This window comes from Lithobates pipiens, unplaced genomic scaffold (genome assembly GCF_037356315.1).
Source record: "Lithobates pipiens isolate NorthernLeopardFrog02 unplaced genomic scaffold, aLitPip1_a1.2 Scaffold_18, whole genome shotgun sequence".
NCBI classification, from domain to species: domain Eukaryota; kingdom Metazoa; phylum Chordata; class Amphibia; order Anura; family Ranidae; genus Lithobates; species Lithobates pipiens.
In genome coordinates, this window is record NW_027507758.1 from 70,133,258 (window position 1) to 70,156,772 (window position 23,515).

General features: G+C 43.1%; 1 protein-coding gene and 1 pseudogene across 2 annotated transcripts in view; one reads left to right on the forward strand and one right to left on the reverse strand.

Annotated features, from left to right (window-relative positions):
- ESRRG (estrogen related receptor gamma) overlaps positions 1 to 23,515 on the reverse strand; it is a 1,080,228-nt gene that overhangs the window by 637,043 nt on the left and 419,670 nt on the right. The window lies entirely within an intron of this gene.
- LOC143986679 (eukaryotic translation initiation factor 4E-binding protein 2 pseudogene) lies at positions 13,565 to 13,901 on the forward strand (annotated as a pseudogene).

The window sequence follows — 23,515 nt, forward strand, 5'->3', positions numbered from 1 at the left end:
TCAGCAAACTGTTTGCTGACTTTCTTGTGAACCATCTTTAGAAGAAGCTTCCTTTTGGGACAACAACCATGCAGACCAATTTGATGCAGTGTGCGATGTATGATCTGAGCACTGACAGGCTGACCCCCCACCCCTTTAACCTCTGCAGAAATGCTGACAGCACTCATACGTCTATTTCCCAAAGAGAACCTCTGGATATGACACTGAGCATGTGCACTCAACTTCTTTGGTCGAACATGGCAAGGCCTGTTCTGAGTGGAACCTGTCCTGTTAAACCTGTGAGGTCTTGGCCACCATGCTGCAGCTCAGTTTCAGGGTCGTGGTAATCTTCTTATAGCCTAGACCATCTTTATGTAGAGCAACAATTCTTTTTTTTCAGATCCTCAGAGAGTTCTTTGCCATGAGGTGTCATGTTGAACTTCCACTGACCAATTTGAGCGAGTGAGAGCGATAACACCAAATTTAACACACCTGCTCCCCATTCACACATGAGACATTGTAAGACTAACGAGTCACATGACACCAGGAAGGGAAAACATCTAATTGGGCCCAATTTGGACATTTTCACATTACACATGACGGGTGTACTTGCTTTTGTTGCCAGCGGTTTAGACAATAATGGCTGTGTGTTGAGTTATTTTGAGGGGACAGCAAATTTACACTGTTACACAAGCTGTACACTCACTACTTTACACTACTATATATATATTTTTTTTTTTACACCATTTTCTTTCTTCATGAGGGTCTTGATTTGGTCAGTAGAGACCAGATGCACTCCATCTCCCCATGTAGCTGCAGATCACATCTAATAGCAATCTATTGCTGGCTGCCTGCCATTTTTACGGGGGTCCTGTGATCTTGGTGAAAGGCATTTCTTTCTTGGAAGTGTTATAATTACACATTACTTAGTTTGCATTTGCCCTGAAATATTCATGAAATTGTTTTACCAATAGTTAATTGGCTAAATGCTTAGGATTCTCACAGTCCTTCCAGTTATAGTATCTACCACTAGGTCTTTTTTTTTTTAGATTATTGCCGCAAAAACTAAAATAATCAAATAAAGTGAGCAGGTCCATCTAATGGAATATGTTCTCCACGCAACTTATTCTTGTGTAACACAATACAAATAGTAATGAAATGGTGTGATCTACGTATAATACCCGGCCTCCTTTTATCATTCTACCCTAGTAAGTATAATCAAAGAAAACCTGTACCTGGTTAGTGCGGGGTGAGCTGTGTTGTGTGGTTTCAGTGAGAGCTGATTTTGGCTCTGGGGAGGAAGGAGCTGGGCACAAGTCTACCATTCTGGTGCCCTCTAATGTCCATTGCTAGATTTTTAGACCTGGTTTATGTTGTCACTCCACAGACTTTACACTACAGCAACACAGATGACTGGTCAGAGAGCAGCTAGTCAATATTAAATTGTATCTATGGTAACAATGTAAAATAATGTATTTATTTCTGCAATATATTTCAATTATTTCTGAACAATCTTGAAGTTTGTAAACAAACTTTGTGACGATCCCCACACATTTCCTTTCTTGAATTCTGTGACACGTAGTCCCTATGCCCTGTGGGTAGGCACTGCTGTGTCACACATTTCACAGAGTCTACCTGAACTAAAGAGGTGCTGAGAGTAGGAGTTTTAGGAAGCGGAGTCATTACAGGAATCACTACTTGCAGGCAGCAAGGTACCATGGGATATGTAGTCCTTAGGAAGGAAAAGTAAACAGCAGAGGAGAAGCTGCAAGGCACGCTGGGAATACAGGAAGTTGTGAAAAGAGATTACAAGCAGACAGGCAGAACTCACAACATGAAGAAAATATGTTATTTAATTAAGCTTATAATGGATTGTCACTAGGGATGGGCCGAACACCCCCCCCCCCCCCCCCCCCCCCCGGTTTGGTTAACACCAGAACACCTCGAACAGGCAAAAAGTTCTAGCGAACATGCAAACCCTATTACAGTCTATGGGACACAAACATGAAAAATCAAAAGTCCTAATTTTAAAGGCTTATATGCAAGTTATTGCCATAAAATGTGTATGGGGACCTGGGTATGTATCAATGCAAAAAACATTTTTAAAACAACAGTTTTTTCAGGAGCAATGATTTTAATAATGCTTAAAGTAAAACAATAAAAATGAAATGTTTAAATATCAATGTGGTGCATCTGTGTGATGTGTAGAACAGTAACACAGCAATAATGACATTTCTAAAGGAAAAAAATGTAATTTAAACTTGCTTGAAGTTGCTCTCAGCAATATAAATGAAAAATCTATGAAAAAAACAATTTAAAAAAATTTTACGTGGGCTCCCCCCCCAAATCCATACCAGACCCTTATCCGAGTATGCAGCCTGGAGGTCAGGATAGGAGGGGGGGACGAGAAAGCACCCCCCCTTCTGAACCATACCTGGTCACATGCCCTCAACATTGGGGGGTGGCTGCTTTGGGGCGGGGGGGGCTCCTCCCCACCCCGAAGCACCTTGTCCCCATGTTGATGGGGACAAGGGCCTCTTCCCGACAACCCTGGCCATTGGTTGTTGGGGTCTGCAAGCGGGGAGGCTTATCAGAAGCTGTGACTGCTGTTTTTTCGCTTTGACAGCTCTTATATAGTCAAGGGTGGGGCCACTGCTCATGTAACCAGATGACCCCGCCCCTATGGTTTCACATGATGTCAGAAGGGGGCGAGGTCAATTAGTGGAGGCAAAGCTTTTTTTTTCATTTCTATTTTTCTGGTCTGTCGGCGGCATGAAGAAAATGAAGAATAATATGAAAAAAGAAACCAAAAAAGTGAAAAAAATTATATAAAAATGAGAGTAAAAATAAAAAAATAAGAAAAAATACAAAATAAAAATAAGAATGAAAAATAAAGACGAAACGTGAAATAAAAAATGAAAATGAAGGGTTAATTTCACTTCCCGGAGACTTATTAAAGTGGATTAAGTAAGCGGGTCCTTTGCATCTAGGCACTTCTAGATGTGTTCCCACATCATCTCATCCCCTTGGCTCCAGTGCTCGTCTGCAGGAGATCATTTTCAGGTTTCTCTGAGTTGAACTTTAAAGAAAACACAGCTTCACCTCATTCCCTAAACTAAGTGTGCATTCACTTTATAAAGCACAAGATGTGCAGATGTGAATGGGGCCTAACTGATCTGCAGTAAACTGAAATCCGACTGATGATATGGGCTACAGAAGTTTGCATATTCCTAATGCTTCTTGGACTAGTAAACACAAAAGTCTTCCATAAAGAATAATGGAGAACACAGGCAGGCATATTGAGCTTGCCGGGGTCTCTGGATGTAGCCCACCACTTCATGGTTTAAGCTCCAGAGTTTACAGAGAACTCATTAGCACTTCATGTAAGCGATGCGTTTAACATGGCACAATTGGCTGAAGGATAGAAAGCCTTTATCACTATCTAGCATCTGAGACCACTTGGGAAATTGTTTCAAGAGGACAGGGAGTTTGGAGTTACTACAAAACTGCTGATCTATTTATTGTTTTTGCTTTTTTTTTGTAAGAGAAGCCTGTAGAGTCTGCCCCAAAAGTGCAATGATGCCACAGCAACAGGTATGCTTCATCATCAAATAGGACATGCTGGTGACTTTGCAACCAGCACTCTGGTGTCACAATGCTTATATGTGACACAATGCTTATATTAAACTCCGAAGGAGCTGCAGGATGGTCCTTCCTGCTTTTCTTTTGAGTAACCTTCCCTGTAGCTGCACCCAGACTCTCACCGACTGGCCCACCAGTTCCCACAGGCTAATACAGGCCACTACCTTTAAATACCTTTGGCATATGCCATAGACCAGGTTTAGACTCTCAAGAAGTCTCTCACAGGCCAGATTAAGCCACTCTACACTCCAATGGGTTGCTGGCAAATCAAACACCCCTCTTAGCTCTGTCTTCATTCTCAAAGCAAAAGGGGGGCAAGATGGGCCTCTCTGGTGCTAATTTCTCCCCATGCAGGAGCCTGTAGCCAAGGGCATTTCACCAATACATCCTCTCCAGGCAACATCAGAGAGCTAAAAGGTCGATGACTATGGTGTTAACCATGGCTTGTTACCTGCTATGCCAATAAAACCACCCCCCCCCCCCCCTTTCCTCTAATGACCACACCACACATAACTGGGGTAAATTGGCTGCAGCAGCCATTTTATTAACCAAGCATATAAATAACCAATAATTAACATATCAATAACCTTTTAAACATAACATACAGTTTATTAACGATAATGGAGCCCAAGGTCCCAATAGGCATAAACCAGAACTGTACCTGCTAGTCTCTTCTAAGGCCTTCAGTTGTGAACCACCAACTCAGAAACAACTAGCAGGTACCTGTACCGACTGGGAGCCATACCTCAGACTACACTACACTACACCATACCTTTTAAGTGCCCATATGACCTAAAAGGATCTTGCACCCCCCGCCACCACCACTTAGACCTGACACCTTAGGTTTGGAAGCTATTCCTCTGTCTTTCCCTGCAGACTGACGCCACCCCCCCCCCTCCTCATTCTACGCCACTTCCCGTTCCTGGACACTGCCCACTTCAATCACCCACTACACTCCCCTGCTTCCCTAACCTCAGGCACCGAACGCTCCATTAACCCCTGTCAAGCCGGCCCCCCGTTATGGCTTTGGGGTTGTACTCCGGGCCTATCTGTCTAGAAGGTCTCTCCAAAAATTGATACATTTCCTTAGCCCAGATTATTTGCGTAAACCCCTCAGTAATTGGCCAGTGTGGAATAAATATTGAAGAAAAATTATAACAAATGATTGCGCTAATGTCAAAATATATAACAGCTGCTAACACTACAATCTAACATGGTATTGTGCAGACATCAGAATGGTAAAAAAAAAGTGCAGAGCTAATGAATGTTGAAATCACAATAGGTGAATGATAATAGTATCCCATATAGAATAATAAAGTGTAAAAAAGCAAGCGACATACTAAAAAAACAAATATACTCAAATTAATATATATAAGTGGTAGTGATACCTTACATCAATTAGTACAAAGTACAACGTGCCAATGAATGAATATGTGCAAAACAAAGTCCAAGTGGTGCAAAAGTCCACACATAAGAACTGTAAATGCAGAGCAGCCTCTGTGTGTCAAAACAGCCCAGATATAAAAAAAAACTTTTTTAAATTAAATTAGTTCAAGTAAAAATTAAGGTTATCCAATGTCCACTCAAGGAGTCACCAGGGCACGTGCATCCACCACCCAGGAGGGAGAGTAAACACTCTTATCGGAATATATGGACTCCACTGCCATTGGCAGAGAGTCAAACATGCATAGAGATGAGAATGACAGGATAATGGTCACCGGAGCAATCACCGAAGATCTGTCACCATAACTCTCCACTACGACCAGCCACTATGTTAGATCTTGAATTGTAATAAAGTCCCACAATGTGCAGGCAGCTGGATCCTCTAGAACTCTTTACCACAGGTATGCCCGTCCTCTTCCTGTGCCTGAACTTCCACCATTGCAATGGTTAACAACTTCAGGTCTTTATGTAGAGCAGCAGTACAAATTGTTTCAATGGAGATCCACCCCTCCTACCTTCTACTCCATTGAGAAAAAGTTATTTTGTTCATTACACTACTCGTAACATGATCTGATAACGGGACTTCTGGTCATTGTGGTACTTCTGGGAGTATGGTGAGCGGGACAGTGGCTGCTCTGCATTTACAGTTCTTATGTGTGGATTTTTGCACTACTTGGACTTTGTTTTGCACATATTCATTTATTGGCACATTGCACTTTATTATTTGATGTAAGGTATCACTACCTCTGTATGTATATTCATTTGAGTATATGCTTTTTTTTTGTATATCACTTGCATTATTGCACTTTGCACTTTATTATTTTAGCTAGGATACTATTATCAACCACTTATTGTGTTTGCAACATTCATTAGTGGTGCACTTTTTTACCAATCTGAAATAAATATTCATTACTCAATACATTGTATCTTCTTTTTCTAGCTACTAAAGAACACTCTCCAATAGCAGTCAGAAGCAAACAATGTCTTTGGGCATAAACCAAGGTAAAGTCTAGTACACTATAATTTTTTTTTTCGTTCAACCCAGCAGCCTAGGAGGAGCCGCTGTACAAACAATGAAATGTTAGTACAGCTATCTCCCCTGCTGAGCTATTGTGTTCTGATAGGGGGACGCAGCCATTGGCTGAGAGCGCTGATCACGAGCCAGTCGGCAGACCTTTTTTGGTAATATCCATCGACAGAAGCTGGCTGAACGGCCAGCTTTTGTTTGACCAACTCCAGTACAAATGTGCCGAATGTTGGGCGGTTTCTATCAAACCACCCGATGCCACCCGACAAATCGGCCCATGTGTATCAGGCTTTAAGGAGGTATTCGGCTGAGGTTGTTTGTATGCTGAACAGCTTACTGGGGATTAATCTACCAGCTGAACCCCTCACCCACCTGGTAGCCTATTTGGACTCATCCCTAATGGATCCCAATTTAGAGATTAATGTTTGTTGAGCTTTATTTGTTGCCCGTAGGCTGATTGACCTTAAATGGACCTCGGCTTACTCATCTACTCTCTCTGAATTTATAATGGAACCTAATAAAGGCATCTCCTTGTTTTCTCAGGGATTCTATATATATGCTCCCACTGGATTGAATACCTGTATCCTACCCTTCTCTAGGTCTCTATGTACCATATTATGTGTGCTAGACCTTCTTTTTTCATCTTGCTATGTATGATTTGGAAAATGCACCAGCTTAGGTCTAAGGTGTTTGATACTCTAATTCTACTTTCCTCCTTTTTGGTATGGTCACTCCTTCTATTTATTGTATTTCCCTGCCCTGCATGGTGGCTTGTATCTGTGTACTTCTGCTATTGAAACATTTTCCTAAATAGAATCGGATTTAAAAAAATAAAATAAAAATGGTGCTACAAGGGCATTTTTTTTTAATTGGTGGAACAACCAGAGTACACAGTGGGGTTTGATTTACTAAACTGGAGAGTGCAAAATCTGGTGCAGCTGTGCATGGTAGCCAGTCGTCCTCTAACTGTAGCTTGTTCAATTAAGCTTTGACAACTTAACCTGGAAGCTGATGGGATTCTGTGCAAAGCTGCACCAGATTTTGCACTCTCCAGTGTAAATAAATCAACCCCAGTGCATTACAGTATGTCTGCAATACTAGTGGTGTTATTTAAAGTGTATGTATATCCAAAAACTATAGTGTAGTAGTATGTTACCAAGCGCTGGAGCTGTACTTCTGTGTTTACGCCAGCGGTCGTGGAATGGTAAAACCTCATAGTTGAGCCACACTCTTATCACCCCACAACCACTACCCCATGGACATAGCATAAGGGGTTGCAGGGGTCACAATTGCAACCCAGGGGGCCCCAGCAGCCTCCCTGTCATATTATCATATCCTCCACAAAATTCAGCTCTGATCTGCCCTAGGGCCCCACAGCCCCGCTCCAGTACTGGGCTTCTACTTTGCCTTCCACAGTCTACACCCCTCCGTTCCCATTGGCTGGGGAGAAGCTGTGAGCCATTTCCTGAATGGAGAGGAGCACAAGGTGAGAACAGCCCAGGATGGGGAAGTGTCTGTGCTGTGTGCTGGCAACATGGAATGGTAACCGAGCTCAGCGAGGCAAGAGAAGGAGAGTGCCGTCCTGTAGTCATGATGGGACTGATGTCACTGGGGAGGTCTGACACTGCTCAGTGTCTCCTAGTCACTAGCTGGGATTCTCTGTACCCCCCACCTGGGTATTTCTACTTACCCCACTTCCCTTACAACTGCGGAAAAGACATCCGGGAGGTGACCTTCCCCCAACACCTGCCAACACTGACAGAGAACACTTCAGAAATTGCTAAAACAAATCCCTTAACACCTCCTCGGAGGGCCCCTGAAGGGCTGCAGGCTCAAGATTTTGTGTTGATCTAAGTTGATCCCCCAAAGCCCCTGACCACCCCCTCCACCCTGCATGCTATGCTCGGCTGCTGAACTCCTTTTCCATTACAGCACTCTATACTGTTCCTCCTCCACAGGGCTGAAATCACATCTGCACGCCCGTTGGAAATAGTGGGGGGGTCAACTTTTGCATCAGGGCCCACAACCTTCAAGCTATGCCTCTGCACTACCCTCTTTAGTCGCAGAGGTACACATGCCTTGGCCAGGATGCTTTACTTTGTGGACGTCACAGGGATCAAACACCCTGTCATTTCAAATGAATGGGGCTGCTCTGCAAGCGTTCCGTAACCATGTGCAAGTGCTCCGATCCACGTACAACCACGTTCACGTGGTTAAAGAAGTCAATGAGGAGGCAACATAACTCCTCCTTGCTGCCTGTCAAATGCTCTCTGAAGAGTAATACGAAAGTGGATTGTTCTTCAGAGAGTAAAGCTCATATGAATGATCCCTTTGTGCATTGGTGTTCTGCCAAAAATGTATTGCATTCCAACATGTTTACATTCACATTAACATTTGCGTTCCTGCAATGCAGCAGAAGAGTGTGTTTGGCCCTAAAGCTTTGTGTGATGGCAGTGTTTTGTTTCAAATTCCAGTTGGAATAGTAGACCCTTTAAATTCTATGGACCCGGGGCACATAAGCACACTATAGCACTATCTTAGATCAGAACCCTGCCTGGCACTGCACGGGTCAAGGCAGAAAAACAAAACTCACCTTGGCATCTGAGGCCCGTAAGAATATTACATTTTTTTATGGGGTGGGTAGGAAGCCTTTGTTGGTACTGTAATTAAAAAGTATGGCAACCCTTTAAATATGTAACTAGTCAGTGAATAGAAATAAATCCCATGAATAAAGTACACAGCCTTTTGTATGCTTATTACCACCATAAAATGTTTTCATCTACAGCTATGCTGAATTAACAGTTTCCACCTAATTAGCAGAACACACAGTGAATCTTCCCTCTTTTTCTCTGATGGCTCAATCGCCTTTTTTTTTATTTTCCTGAAGACCACAGTGTCTCCCTTCATCTTATCGTTCACATCTAATAGCTCCTTGAGGGTGTGCCCTCACACTTTCTGATACATCTTAATGATAAATCCTCCACATTACCACCTTCAGCCCGGGAGAGGGTTCACATGAAATGTAGCCCTTTTTACAGTGGTAATTGTACAAGGCTAAATAAGGTTGTGAATTTAAAGCAAGCTGGTGCTTTTAGGCAGGAGTGGAGGCGTCTTTGGGAATGATGTCTTACAAGAAATAGAAGAGTGCAACGCAAGAGGTAAGAGTTCTTCAAAATCCACGGAGGAAACCTAACCGTTCTCTGGCTGCAGTATCCAAAGCATGGCCATTTAGAAAAAGTAAAAAAAAAAAAAAAGATACTGGCAAACAAATGTTTAGCTAACTGGGCACTTTGAATGCCAAGCCGATTTATTTTTTAATGCTTTATTTATATTTGAACCCATACTCACCATTTCCACACACCCACAAAGAACTAACATTCAAAAATGATTGTCTAAAGTCCTCATATTTGCTTTTTTCATCACTATGTTTCCCTTATACTGGCTTTTTAAAATAATAATGTGATAATAAAACATTTCGTGTAAAAGGTTTAGTGTAGTGCAACACCTTTGGTAGTGAAGTATTGCATTTACTATAGTAGTCTATGCATTTGTCCAAAAAGAGGGACAATTGAGGGGGACAGTTGGGAGGTATGGTTGCAGTGGTGGCTGGTGCTCCATTTTTTTTTGGGGGGGGGGGCCTACAAACCACCCCCCACCATTGCTGGGTTCGCACTTACCCCATCCATGGTCGCGGCTTCCCCCACAGCAGATGGACGAAGCAGTAGGAGAGCAGCCAGGTAGACAGAGCCCAAATGACAGGCATTGCCATCTTTCTTCTCCCAGCTCAGGCTACATGGCAACTCTGCCTCTGCACTTCATATGTCACCACCGGAGACTGCACACTCCTTGGCTGCTGCCAGCTCCCCGCCTCCTCCACTCCTTTACTCCTCCTCTCCGCTGCTTATCCGCTCCAACTACCCCCTGCACACATCACACAGGTAGGCGGGCTCAGGGCGCAGTGCTCTGTGCCCCGAACCCACCCTTTTTTAAGCCAATTAGAGCCTTGTGTTCTAATTATGTGCTTCAAAAAAAACAAAAAACGTTGAAATCCATCCATCCGGCACCCTGCATGTGTCAGAAACCATGAAATCAGGCCGAGACAGAAGTACAGTTAAATCACACTTGTTTAATAATACAAGTAAAAAGAACAAACATAGTTAAAACATAGCCAAAGTTCAGTAACCGGAACGGAAAGTCAGCCAAGCCAGAAGTCAGGGATCAAAGTAGTGGAACAGCAAGCAGAATCTGGAGCCAGAAGGGATGTCAGCAAAGCCAGTATATAAACAGGAATTCAGGAGATAGTTTCTTGTGATATGACCAAGGTGAAGGTAGAGCTCCTCTGGACTGGATGGCTTAAGTAGGCAGGACTGATAAGCAGGATCATCAACAGCTGAATAACTGTGGGGAGAGATGGGAGCTGGCAATTAGCTGACAGCTGAGTGGCCAGCTCAGAGAAGGAAGGGCTGAGCCCAGCTCTGACAGCATGGAGATTAGGGGCCGGGCGCATGGATTTATTTGGGCAGTGCTATAGGGGGAGGCAGAAGAGGATTGGTGTGCCCCTGTGGTGCCCCTGCGCCCCCTAATAAGCAGGACACCACTGTATGATTGTAATGGTGACCATTGTCCCTTAGAAAGAAAGTAAGGGGTAATCCAAACCTTTTTGACTTTAGAGGTGAGGAGAAATCTTCCAATGAGGACACCTGTCCTGGGGACAACTGACAGATGGAATTCTGGGACAGGAATGAAAGGGAAATGTACTACCCAGACAAGTAGTACCCAGACAAGAAAAAAATCAATCTGGCAGGGAATTGAATCCTTCTCTACATTTTATCCTTTAACCACCAGACCTCTGGAAGATTCACCCCCCTTCATGACCAGCACATTTTTTTGTGATACTGCACTGCGTTATTTTAACTGAAAATTGTGTAGTTGTGTAACAGTGTATCCAAATAAAATGTATATCCCCACATATAGAGCCTTTTTTTGGTGGTATTTAATCACCACTACATTTTTTTTTTTTTTTGCGCTGTAAACAACAAAATACTGACAATTTTGAAAAAAACAAACACAATAATTTTTACTTTCTGCTATAAAACATATCCAATAAAAAAATTTGTAAATAAATCTAATTTCTTTATAAATTTAGGCCAATATGTGTTCTGCTACATATTTTTGGTATAAAAAAAAAAAAAATCCCCATGTAGCGGAAACCAAGCACAGAATCACACAAGCGATGATACATGCGAAAATAGAAGCGGTAGCGTTAGACAAAATCCCACTGTTTACTAAAATTTGGCAACCATGGGTAGACAATTTCCTACCTAAGGACTTTGACACACGCCTTATGGCTCCTTAATTTAACATAATCAGTGATTTGGGGCCTGTGGTTCCCCTGGGTCCGCCGACCATGCTTTTCCTTCTCTCCCTCCTTTCCCTTACTCCATCACAACTCCTCCCTCTCTCTCTATGACCCCATTTCCTCCTTCTCTTTCCTCTCCTTTTCTATCCCTGTAATTTCTTTTTTTTACTCTTTTTTCTATGTTGGGTAAAATACCTTAAGCAAAGCTGTTCTTCTTTACTACTACCCTGAGTAGGGAATGGCGATCTGAACATAAATGTCTACGGGTTTTTTTTCCCTACCGACACTAGTTGACCTATTTTCATCTGGTCCCCCCTCCCATTGTTTTGACTCTTCGTTACCCTATGTATGTGGGAAGCAGGGGCCAATTTTGTGTCTGTACCGAGTTATCTACTTTTACAATGCTTAAGTAACAGCGTATCTGATCATCCTTCGTTGCTGTTTTTATCGTAAATTGTTCAGTCTATTTTACTGTACCCTGCCTGATTCCTTAATAAAATATTTGAAAAGAAAAAAAAAAAATCCCAATAAGCGTATATTGAGTGGTTTGTGCAAAAGTTATATTGTCTACAAAATATGGGATATTTTTTTTTTTGAACTAGTAAGGGGGGCGATCAGCGATATTGTGGTGGACATTCTGACACATTGCAGGAAACCAGTGATACTAATCCAGTGACCAGTGCTAAAAATATGCACAGTCACTGTACTAATTGCACTGGCTGGGAAGGAATTAGCATCGGGGTGATCAAAGGGTTAACTGTGTGCCTATCCAGTGTTTATGTGAACTGTGTGAGGTATTTTTACCAGGGTAAACAATGTATACATAGATACATTGGTACAAGCTGGACCTACGTAACTGAAAAAGATTGAAAGAGATTCATAAAGAAGATGCCATTAGTAGTATCGTATATTAGGAAATTTGACCAATAATAATGAAGAATATGGAAATGTTATATTAAGTAGAATGTTGTAATAGATAGCATGCAGTCAGTGCAAATGTCACATAAATAAGATGACTAAGGAATAGGATAGCCTTCCTCTAATAAGGAGTGATAAAGCAGAGCTTCACCCTCCCTGTCCACCTTCTCTTATTCCCTTCCTACGCCCCTCTTCTCACGTAATCAGATATTTTCTTCTTTTTTTTTTTAAGAAATTTTTTTAGGAACAGATCCCAACGCTTCCTGATTTTTCTCATAGGCAAAAACGATGTATGCATTGCCCTCAGGCTGCTGGGATAAGTGTGTCAAGTCTTCCAGGAGACCGAAGAGGACTTTACTGAGCATGCAATGCCTTATTGGGGTGGCTAAGGCCGCGTACACACGCGCGGACTGTTCGCCCAACTTTGTCCGTCCAACAGTTTCGGCAAACAGTCCGCTCAAAATTAGCATGGACGGACATGCCCACACACGACGAACGAACAGTTTGCTGAAACCGTGCGCGATGACGTGAACGGCACGTACGACGGGACGAAAAATACGACGTCCTATACACTGCATTATAGCTTTCGGCGTGAAAATCCTTTCTGAGCATGCACGCAACTTTGTTTGACGAACAAGCCTACACACGAGCGGACTGTTCGCTGAAACAAGGTTTCAGCGGACAGTTTTTCGGAAATTCCGAAAAACCTTGTCCGTCAAACTGTCCGCTGAAACTGTCCGCTGAAAGCCCACACACGAGCGGACTGTCCGCCCAAACACTGTTCAGCGGACAAAGTTGGGCGAACAGTCCGCCCGTGTGTACGCGGCCTGACTGTCTCTTCCTGATCATTTTAGCTGGCTTCCTGCTGAGGTGCCATGGTGCATCTGCGTCATCATGGACATGGTTGCGAGAACCTTGAAAAAACAGGTGGCACCCTTATGATGTTGTCAGAAGAAGATGGTGACACAGGACCAGGTGTGTGGAGGTGGAATGGTAAATCCCAATAGAACATTGATTGATTGTTGATGTTTTTTTTTTATCCAGAACCCAATTAAAGGTATAGGAGGCCCCCCCCCCCAACGTGCACTCTCTACCTCAGCCGGCTCCTCCCAGCCCCGCTCTCCGGCCCTGTCTTGCTTTCTTCCTCTCTTCCCCCCCACCACACACACATCCTTCAAGCCAGGAACATGTGAACCGGACACCAGCACAGCCAGAGCCGGGCCATCCCCACCAGGACCATCCATATTAGCGACTCATCTCAGCTACCTCATGACTATTGCACCACCCTCGGGGGGACCCTCTTCTCCACCAACCCTGGAGGGACCAAGATCATTTATGATCGTAAGTTTCTTTTGGACCGTCGCAATTCTCCATTGGCTCAGACCCCTCCTCGTTGCTTGCCGGATATTCCTGAAGTTACCAGCCCTAATATTGCTGTTGAACCCTCCAAAGTAGAAACAAATAATTTGAACAACCGCGACAGGAAGACCGGCCACTATTGGTGATGACGCTCAGTTTAAAGTGGACATCTAATCTCCAGGATGCCTGTCAAGCACGCTCACTTGTGCGCACCTAGGTTGGCAAATAGGATTGTGTATGAGAAATCCATCAAAGGCGCACTTGCATAGAAACTTGCCCTTCCTGGTGCCAAAGGTCAACGCAACTAGGCTCCTTCCTCTATTTTTTCCCCTTTCTCTTTATTTCTCCCCCATGATTAATCCAACCCCAACCACAAAATGTGGAGGTGGTTGAAAGGACTTGTAACTGATTTCAATGGCTTGATGTTGGCAAATGGGAATTTAACAGTTTACCAATTTTGTACTGTAGCTCTGCAAGAACTTGAAAATGATGGGTGGCAGAAAAAAAAAAGTATAGGAGGGGGGAAAATATGGGTAGGGGTAAACAGAGGCGGCTCTTTAATTAGGCAAATTAGGCGATCGCTTAAGGCCTCGCGCTCACAGGGGCCTCGCGACCGCACAATTTGCCTACTGAAGAAAGGGGAGCACCGCCGTAACTTGGGCAGCTGGTGGACCCGTGCTGTCCCTGGGTCTGATGCCACAGCCGGCTGCGGGAGTCGGGACACTACTAGCAGAGCTGCCTGCCTGCACTGAGGGGGAATCGCTGCAGCGGGGAATAATTACAGGAACCATGCCCTGCATCTGTGTCCGTCCAGCAGATAAAAGCTTTAAATATCCGCCCCCCACCCTTCCGCGCTGGACAGACACTGATACAAGGCACCATGGTTCCTGAATTGCTCCCCTGCAGCCTCATCTCGGTCAAAGCCTCGTGTCAGGCAGAGCTTTCTTCTCTGCCCGACACATCACATCATTCTGCTGATGCAGACAGCAGGGCCTGCGGGCAGCGGTAGCGGGACTCGGGAGCCCTGGAAGAAGTACACGCACAGTGAGTAGAGGGCTGTGTGTGATAGAGGTGGAGGCTGGGCGGGACTATGGGACTACAATCTCCAGCATGTCTATGAAGGAGGAGCACTTATTGTGGGGCTGGGGGTGAAAGCATGGTATATAAGTCCCATTTGAAGTGTAGGTGAGAGCACATGTGTCTCATGGCCTGCTTCCTGATTGCCCGGGAGGACAACTGGTTGGGCTTGGAGCGCAATGCTCTGCACCCCAACATCACCTTTTTTTTAAAACAATTAGAGCCTCCAGCTCTAATCATGGGAATCCATTCTTTCAGTGCCCTGTATGGGGATCAGGGGGCCGGGCACATAGATAGGGAGGGCGGCACCCAGGAGCGCAGAGACCGTCTTCCACCGTCTACGATCCTACAGTACAACACTGCCCACCTATCCTAATTATCACGTCAGCCCCTCCCCCTCTTCTCCTTCTACCTACCCTCCCCTCTATCCCCCCTCCCTGTGCCCTCTAACCCTCCTATCCCCCCTTCACCCCCCATTATTTCCATCACCCCTCACTTTCTCTTCTCTCCTCCCTCCCCCCTCCTCTCTCTCCCCCTCCCTCTCTTTATCATTCCCCCTATGTCTTCTCTCCTCCCTCCCCGTTTTCTTCCCCTCTGTCCTTTCTGCCTCCCTTCCCCTGTCCTCTCCCCCTCCCTCTCTTATCTCCCCCCTCCCTCTCTCCGCTCTCCTCTCCCCCTCCTCTCTCTTATCTCCCCCCTCCCTCTCTCCGCTCTCCTCTCCCCCTCCTCTCTATCTATACCCTCCCCCTCCCCTCCATCTGTCCACACTCTCCTCTACCCCCTCCTTCCTCTCTCCCTTCCCTCCCTCTCTTTGTCCCCCCCATTCTCTCTCGGCCCTTTCTCACTCCCTCCCCCTCTCTTTCCTTCCCCTTTGTCCTCCCCCACCTTCTCTCTATCCTCTCGCCCTCCCTCTGTCCGCTCTCTTCTCCCCCCTTTCTCTATCCTGTCCCCCCTCTCTCTCTCCTCTCCCCCTTCCCTCTGTCCTCTCTCCCTCCCTTCCCTGCCCCCCGCTCTCCCCCAGTCCTTTCTCCCCATTCCCTCACTATGTTCTCTCTCCCCCTCCTTTTGTCATCTTTTCCCTACCCATATCCTCTCTACACCCCTTCCTCTGTCCTCTCCCCCTTCCTTCCTCCTCCTCCTCCAGGGTCATGTACTGTGTAAAGACCACTGCCCTCTACACCAGAAGCCTGGGGTCTCATGGGCACTATGAACAGTGAGATCCAGAGGGGTGGGCAGGATACTTAGAGGTAGTTCAGCTTTTAATTTTTTGGGAAAAGGTGAACTTGCCCTTTAAGCCGTCCAAACTATCTCAGGGCATAAAAAAGGCCCTATAGGTGTTGCATTCCTGTTACCTACCTGTGGGAACATTCAGGAGACATGAGCCCCCAAAAACTCTATCATATACAGATCTAGACTAGCCAGAGGAAGTGGTAAGGCTCCAAAGGTTGTTATTGGCTTATCAATTTGATGGATGGCCTCCTTTACCAGTAGGGTGGAGAGGGCAGGCCCAAGCATTCTACAACAGTGGCTGGTAAAGATTTGCATAATGTCACCGCTCCAGGCTTTACCATCCATTGCCAAGCGCTCTCTCCTCTCCCCTGCAGCCACTAATGACTGACACGGGGGATCATGTGACCAGACCAGAGCTAAAAGTCCATGGGTTAGGGGGGCGTAAATTACTTGCCTTGCCCCAGGCGCTGACAACCCATGCTATGCCACTGGTGGAGAGAGCCCAGCATTGGGAAGAAGGATGGCGCTGCCACCTTGAGCTGTCAATGTTATCTTTGTGCCACTCACAAATGGTGGTCTGCTGACAAGACACACCCAGCTGAGAGCAGAGCACAGCCTGGGAAAGGGAAGGATGGTCTGGGTGAGCTCGCCGGTGTGATATGATCCAATACCATACTGGAATCCTTGAGGACTGGCCATGGATGGATTGCCATCAGTTAATTTTACACTGTACATTGCAATGTAGTATTACATTTTTATTGTTTTAATTATTCTTCCCTTTATGGGCGTGAGTGGGGCCTCATGTCTAATTTTTGCCTAAGGCCTCACAAAGCCTAGAGCCGCCTCTGGGGGTAAAGTTCCTCTTATGCCGCATACACACGATGGGAAATTCGGCCAGCAAAAGACCAATGAGAGCTTTTCATCAGAAAATGCGACCGTGTGTAGGCTCCATCACACTTTTGCTGGCGGAATTTTGGCAAGCAAAAGATTGAGAGCATGTTTTAAATTTTTCTGACAGAAAAAGTTTTGATCGGAAATTCCGATCGTCTGTAGCAATTCCAACAAACAAAATTCCTACGCATGCTCGGAAACAATTTGACGCATGCTCGGAAACATTGAACTTCATTTTCTTGTCTTGTCGTAGTGTTGTACGTCACACCGTTCTTGACTATCGGAAATTTGGTGTGACCGTGTGTAGGCAACACAAGCTTGAGTGGAATTCCGGCAGGAAAACCAGCAAAGCTTTTTCTGACCTTAATTCCGATCATGTGTACGCAACATTAGGGTCAGTCAGTGTAAACCAATGATAAAGAGTGTTTCTTAATGAAGTCGCTGCACCACAATCTGGGAGCATCTTAGATACTTACAACTGTGACACGCTGTTCAGGCCCAATTTCCTGAATCACTTGTCTTAAAGCTGGATGTAGTGGAGTGTCTGCTGATGTCAAAGGTAATGGGGAAGCCATTGTGCTCCCTCTACCTTCGTTAGTCAGTGGCAAATGGTTCCAATTTGACGAGGACTTTTGACATTTCTGACCTTTCTGCCGAGGACTGGGATGACAGTGTAGGTACATACTGTATGTTACCAATATGATCTTTACTAAAGATAGACTTATACAACTCAAATTTTTACACAGGGTTTACGACACCCCGCAGAGACGGTCCACTATTTACTCCTCAGTCAGCCTTTTTTTGCACACGTTGTAAATCCTCTACTGGTACATTTTTTCATATGGTGTGGCAGTACCTACTTTTTCGCTCCTATTGGGAGCTGGTGGTTGATGCTCTGAATCAAGGGTCTCCAATCTTTATAAACAAATAGCCAGTTTGCTGTCCCTTGGACTTTAGGGGGGCCGGACTGTGGCTATTGGGAGTAGAAAAGGTCCAGACATCAGTGGGATTATAAAAAACCCTATCTTTGGTGTCAGCGGGAGGAATATTGCCCCATTGTTAGTGTTAGTAGGAAGAATTGTGCCCCATGGTTGCTGTCATTGGGAGGAACTGTGCCCCATCTTTGGTGTCATTGAGAGGCATTGTAACCCATTGTTGGTGTGATTGGGAAGAATACTGCCCCTTCATTGATGTCAGTGGGGCGAATTATGGTCCATTGTTGGTATCAGCGGATGAAAATAGTGCCCCAAGGGCCAGATAGAAGCAAGCAAATGACCCCCTCTGGACCCTGGGCTGCAGTTTTGAGACCACTGCTCTAAATGATCTCTGTGACTTAGCCCTAAGGCCTGATCCCCGGATTTTGTTGCTGCGAATTATGGAGGATAAAGAAACAACAAGATACTTGAAATTGCTTTTGTCCTATGCAATTTACTATGTCCATAGGGAAATCATATGATGGAAACAGCTAACTCTGCCCACTGTAGCTAGCTGCAAAACTGCAGTGCATGTGGTATGAACTGCCCTAAAACGTTCAATAAAATATATATAGTCAGACATGGCTTGGACCTCCAAGGTGCTTTGTAATATGTTTTATATTATGGCTCTGTTGCCTCTCCTTTGGCCTCCCCTTGCCCCTTTTGCCCCCCCCCCCCTCTTTTGTCCCCTCCCTTTTGCTTCCTCATGTCTGGGTTTTTTTTATTCGGGCCCCTCAGCTCCCCTTCTTTCTTCACTTTTGTCCTCCCCCTTCCTTTCCCTTTCTTCCTCCCCCTTTCCCTTCCTTCTCCTCCTTTTCTTTAATGGGCACTCTGGGCTGGCTGGCAGTTGTGCATGCCTTTCCTCCTTTACATGCTGCTAAGGGTGACTGTATATTCTGGTGCAACAGGCTGGCTAGTCTGCTGAATTGGCCTGTTTGGCTTTCTCCTGTAAGCCTATGATGACGAAAGAGCTGTACCATCTTTTATGGATGTCTGTACTCAGGGGCACTGATTAGGCAGTACAGAGAGCCCTTCTGTGCTGGGCCCAGGCTCCATCAGTTCAAAAGAGGGGCCTGGGTACGGGCTGAGCAGGAGAACCACCTGTACTGTTTTATTGCAGACACCAATCCTCTTCTGCCTCCCCCTATAGCACTGCCAGCTTCTCCTCCTCTTTCTCTCTCCAACTGCACTGCAGGGGGATTGGTCCTAGCATATGCACCCCTTCTATCTGCTGTCCGCACCCCATATGTGCCCCTTTCCCCCAAAGCGCTCCCGGCTTCCCTCCACTCTTCTCCCACCAGCAGCTGCAAAGGGAACACGGGGGGATGTTTTAGGATGGAGAGCTGGGAAAGGGGCCAGTAAATATGTTACTGGCCCCTTGCTTTTCTGAATGAACACAGCGAACAATCGGTACCAACCACTCCTGTGTCCTTTCCTTAATGAAGCATAGTAAACTGCCAGGTAGGCTGTATGGGGCCTCGTGATTTCTAACAGCAGCTCTGTCTGTACTGTATGTACTGAGCTATTCTGTTTTCTTGTGACGGTTCGATTTTTATTGCGTGCTGTGCCTATGTATATGCATTATTATCGATGGCCTTCGGACATATAATGATTTGCATTAAACCGACTGAGCTTTGTACTACCATTCGATACATTGTTTGATAAACTTTTTTACCTGTTGAAAAAAATGTCCCTGTAAAAAAATAAAATCCGGGGGCATGCTTTGAAAACATAATCCTTTTATGCAATGGTTTTTAAGGGAAAGCAGCACAGAGCAGGAACAGAATGAATAAAGGACAAGACCACCAGGCAGGGATGAGGTTAACTAAATTTCCCCCAAGCCTAGGCTCAAGCAGACAGGCTTGTGTTATGTTGAAATGAGTTATGTTGGCGGCTGGTTACGACTCCCTAGAGGTTTAAATGGTGGAAAGAAACCCGTCCATCTCTCAGCCTCAGGTTAATGCATATTATCTCCCCTCTTACCTATATTTCTGTTAAACAAGACTTCATCCAACATGTCACCAGAACAACTAATTAGCCTCGGATCTTACGCTAATATACTCTTCCTAAAGGTTAGGACACGGGGAAGATTCAGTGGCCAGCCACTGTCAAGGTAGCCCTCTTGAAGGCAGTTACAGTGACGAATTTCATCGTAAATGAGGATCAATGTCCCGTACAACTTTGGAATAGTAATTCCTTAATTCTTATTCCGATCCTGCAGGCGAGATAATATAACTTGATCTGAATTAGCCATGTGATCCTGATGGCACCTCGTTAATGGGCTGTTCGCTTAATTTATGTAATTTTTAAAAATTAAAGAGTCATATTTTAAATCCCCACTTCAGTCCTTCAGATGGAAAGTACGCTTTGAAAAGTTATAAGGCCTATATAAATCAACTTGGCCAAACTTTCGCTCTTGTTGATTGTACCTTGATATAAAAAGTTTGGCGTCATCCGGACTTGCATTTTTTTTTTTTTTTTTTAGTTTTTACTTGCCGGTGGGGAGCTCTGGGAAATGATAGCACAGTAGACAGCTTATACACATCACTAGGCATATGCTGTGCGGAACTGAGCTTGGATTAACTCCTGCCCGAGCTGTTAAGGAAAACAAGTTTATTGTGCAGCTCGCAGGAGGCCGCGAGGCGTGGTTATGCCGGCGCATGCAGGGAAAGGAGACAATGTCAACTAAAGTGTACAGCTGTGAATTGAGGAGACCAGGAAGACGCAATGGATGGGAATGCGGGCGCCCTCTTCACCTGCGCTGCACACAGAGCTACAAATTCTACTCTGCAAGCTGTAGTTAAAAAATGCACTGTGTTTATTCCGGCCTAAACCTGAAATTGTTCTGTCTTAATTCTACCTGCATGTAATCTTTCCTGATCCCCATCTGCCCTCATAGGTGCAAAAGAACAGTTCCCTCCTCCTGACCGAAAAATATACATGGATTTATGTGTTCGCTGAGTGTTTTTGTATTTACTTTCTCTGTAGCCCTCTATTCCTATCAATTATCTATCTATCTATCTATCTATCTATCTATCTATTTATCTATCTATATCTATCTATATCTATCTGTATCTATCTATCTATCTATCTATCTATCTATCTGTATCTATCTATCTATCTATATCTATCTGTATCTATCTATCTATCTATCTATCTATCTATCTATCTATCTATCTGTTTCTATCTATCTATCTATCTGTTTCTATCTATCTATCTATCTATCTATCTATCTATCTATCTATCTATCTATCTATCTATCTATTTCTATCTATCTATCTGTTTCTATCTATCTATCTGTTTCTATCTATCTATCTATCTATCTATCTATCTATCTATCTATCTATCTGTCTATCTGTTTCTATCTGTTTCTATCTGTTTCTATCTATCTATCTATCTATCTGTTTCTATCTGTTTCTATCTATCTATCTATCTATCTATCTATCTATCTATCTATCTATCTATCTATCTATCTATCTGTTTCTATCTATCTATCTATCTATCTATCTATCTATCTATCTATCTATCTATCTGTATCTATCTATCTATCTATCTATCTATCTATCTATCTATCTATCTGTTTCTATCTATCTATCTGTTTCTATCTCTCTATTTAGCTGTCTATCTATCTATCTATCTATCTATCTATATCTATCTGTATCTATCTGTATCTATCTGTATCTATCTGTATCTATCTATCTATCTATCTATCTATCTATCTATCTGTTTCTATCTATCTATCTATCTATCTATCTATCTATCTATCTATCTATCTATCTATCTATCTATCTGTCTGTCTGTCTGTCTAGCTATCTATCTATTTCTATCTATCTGTTTCTATCTATCTATCTATCTATCTATCTGTTTCTATCTATCTATCTGTTTCTATCTATCTATCTGTTTCTATCTATCTGTTTCTATCTATCTATCTGTTTCTATCTATCTATCTGTTTCTATCTATCTATCTGTTTCTATCTATCTATCTATCTATCTATCTATCTATCTATCTATCTATCTATCTATCTATCCATTTATCTATCTATCTATTTATCTATCTATATCTATCTGTATCTATCTATCTATCTATCTATCTATCTATCTATCTATCTATCTATCTATCTATCTATCTATCGATTTATCTATCTATTTATCTATCTATATCTATCTGTATCTATCTATCTATCTATCTATCTATCTATCGATCTATCTGTTTCTATCTATCTATCTATCTATCTATCTATCTATCTATCTATCGATCTATCTGTTTCTATCTATCTATCTATCTATCTATCTATTTCTATCTATCTATCTGTTTCTATCTATCTATCTATCTATCTATCTATCTATCTATCTATCTATCTATCTATCTATCTATCTATCTATCTATTTCTATCTATCTATCTATCTATCTATCTATCTATCTATCTATCTATCTATCTATCTATCTATTTCTATCTATCTATCTGTTTCTATCTCTCTATCTATCTATCTGTCTATCTGTTTCTATCTGTTTCTATCTATCTATCTGTTTCTATCTGTTTCTATCTATCTATCTGTTTCTATCTGTTTCTATCTGTTTCTATCTGTTTCTATCTATCTATCTATCTATCTATCTATCTATCTATCTATCTATCTGTATCTATCTATCTATCTATCTATCTATCTATCTATCTGTTTCTATCTATCTATCTGTTTCTATCTCTCTATCTATCTGTCTATCTGTCTATCTATCTGTATCTATCTGTATCTATCTATCTATCTATCTATCTATCTATCTATCTATCTATCTATCTATCTATCTGTCTGTCTGTCTAGCTATCTATCTATTTCTATCTATCTGTTTATATCTATCTATCTGTTTCTATCTATCTATCTATCTGTTTCTATCTATCTATCTATCTATCTATCTATCTATCTATCTGTTTCTATCTATCTATCTGTTTCTATCTCTCTAGCTATCTATCTGTCTATCTATCTATCTATCTATCTATCTGTTTCTATCTATCTATCTATCTATCTATCTATCTATCTATCTATCTATCTATCTATCTATCTATCTATCTATCTATCTATCTGTCTGTCTAGCTATCTATCTATTTCTATCTATCTGTTTCTATCTATCTATCTGTTTCTATCTATCTATCTATCTATCTATCTATCTATCTATCTGTCTATCTGTCTATCTGTTTCTATCTATCTATCTATCTATCTGTCTGTCTGTCTGTCTGTCTATCTATCTATTTCTATCTATCTATCTTTTTCTATCTACTGTATGTAGAGTGAATAACAAATCCAGAAAATGATGATAGTAAGTTTATTTAAAAACAAACAAGTTCCCAAACTATAATGACTCTATTAGATATTTGTATGTCAGAAAATTGCATTATTGAAATATATAAACTGCCGGTATTCTTTGGATTAAATAAAGCTGCGTACACTTATCCCTCAAGAGCTGCAACGCTTAAAGAATTTATAGGAGAAAGAGTGAAATCTGAAAGGCCGTTTTAAGCTCCCTTGTGTTATCTCTTTACCTATTTTCTGAGAACACTTTGTAGTTCAATCATCATAAAGGCAGGAAGCAACACAGCAATTCAGAGTCTTTTCAGCTAATAACAA